At 46.1% G+C, this 1,936-nt stretch overlaps 1 pseudogene; it reads right to left on the bottom strand.

The window, feature by feature from the left end:
- Positions 1-322: 322 nt before the first annotated feature.
- Positions 323-1,300, bottom strand: LOC123089788 (probable nicotianamine synthase 2; annotated as a pseudogene).
- Positions 1,301-1,936: the final 636 nt, after the last annotated feature.

The following is a 1,936-nucleotide window of genomic DNA, read 5'->3' as shown; positions in this document are numbered from 1 at the left end:
TATTATTTGCGCAACCCTTCTGTGAGAAATGTGCAACTGATCCAGTAAAAAAATTGTATAGCTTAATCGTAAAATCTCAATCTATATATATTTATGCCACACAAGGAAAATTATTGATCCTCATCACTTGCACATACTATTTCTGAAAGAAAAAAGATATCCTCAACACTGCTTACACATAAATACGTGCCTTTAAGTCCCACAATCACATTATTGTGTACAAACGACACATGACTTGAAATCCAGAGTTGTATGATAATGACCACATACAATTGCAACCGGTCAAGCAGCCAGTTGTATTAGTTCTCCCAGCGATGAACAATCAATAGGCCACTTCAACGTTGGCAAACTCCTCAATCTTCTGGGTTATGTCAGCTACCATCTCACCGAACCTGCACGGAGGGCTGACCACTGACACCGTGCCACGCTTGTACTGTCCATCCTACCACACTTGCTGCAAAGTCCATTGGCTTGCATGTCCTTGGATTTCTATGTGATAATGATAGAGTTCACGACATCGTCGTTGGGATGGCGCACGGCCAGTACCTCAAACTCGCCTCAGCCAATGTCCACGGTGTCCAAAATTGGGTATAGGAACCACGCGCGCTCCATGAGCACCATGCACGACAAGGGTTACCCTGTCTGCCATGTGCGCCCTGAGGAGCACGACCACCTTCACCATGTCCTCGACGTCCATGTCAACGAGTGTGTCCAGGAGTACAACATCATACGCGGCGAGCTCGCGGGCAAGGTTTCTATGTCGGCCATGTGAAAGGACATGTGCATGCTCACATCCAAGTCCATGCAGAACAACTTATCGCCACGGTCATCGGGCACGTCAAAAAGGTCGTCCATTTCAAACATGGTGTAAGGCAGGTAGCGTGTGACGAGGAGAAAGGAGCTAAACACAAACGAACCATAGCCGATGAAGCCTAAGCGGGAAAGGGCGATGCCACAAGGAACGTGGAGCACCAAAAGCTTATACTCGAGCTTCTTGAGGTTGATGTAGTTGTTGGTACCAGGGTAACAATCCATGGTGGCCCATCGGGTTCTCGAAGGCGGCGAGCATGTCAGGGCAATACTCCTCCAGCTTTTCCTTGGCCTCATAGCAGAGGCGGGTAAGGCCCTCTCGCTTCCCCTACGTCTTCGATCTAAGCTTGGTGACATCCGTGGAGCTTGGGGGAACGCATGCGGTGACCAACTCTATAAAGAGCGCGTCGACGTCTGGTGATGGGTTGAGCCATGACAGCTTGGCGATGGCAGCATGGAACCCGGTGATCTTCTGGACCAGGACATCCATCTCCTAGTTCTCTAGGCAATCATTTTGCCCCTTTCTTGGTGGCGTGGAGTGGGGGTGAAGTAGGTGATCAAGCTGTTTGCTTGATAAGCAACGGAGTGCCAACATGGGGTATGTGTAGCTTCCATCTAGAGGACCACAAAAGGTACTGGTGTGATTTTTATTGAGCATGATCTTTTTTTTGTGATGACCATGTACTCAAGAATTTTATAGGCAATGTGATCTTGATTGAGTGTTATCAAAGGCATGCGTATTCTTAATCAGTTTCAGCTTTGAAAGAAAGAAGAACCAATGAAGAAGTGCAACATGCACGTAAAAGACTCATCTCGCTAACATTATATACTAGTCTTCTCTAGAACAAATTATGTGCAGTTATAGTTTCCAACATATAAATTTATGTCCTAAGACTAGTTCATCTTTAAGAAATTGCGAGCTTTGTTAGGCTCAAGTAGCAAGTTTGCAATCAGAATGATGGGCATATGCCTGAAAAGTCATTCATCGCAACTTGCAAGCCAAGATATGGACAGGAGAACACATGTGGAGAGATCAAGGTACTCGAGATAAGGTGAATCTTCCGCACTGCTTTGTAACACTCTCTTACAAGTACCTAATGCACATGATGTCTTTCCAGAAACTGTA

The sequence above is a fragment of the Triticum aestivum genome, chromosome 4B (assembly GCF_018294505.1).
Source record: "Triticum aestivum cultivar Chinese Spring chromosome 4B, IWGSC CS RefSeq v2.1, whole genome shotgun sequence".
NCBI classification, from domain to species: Eukaryota; Viridiplantae; Streptophyta; class Magnoliopsida; order Poales; family Poaceae; genus Triticum; species Triticum aestivum.
The sequence above is the reverse complement of the archived record's forward strand: the minus strand, read 5'-3'. Positions and strand labels throughout refer to the sequence as shown.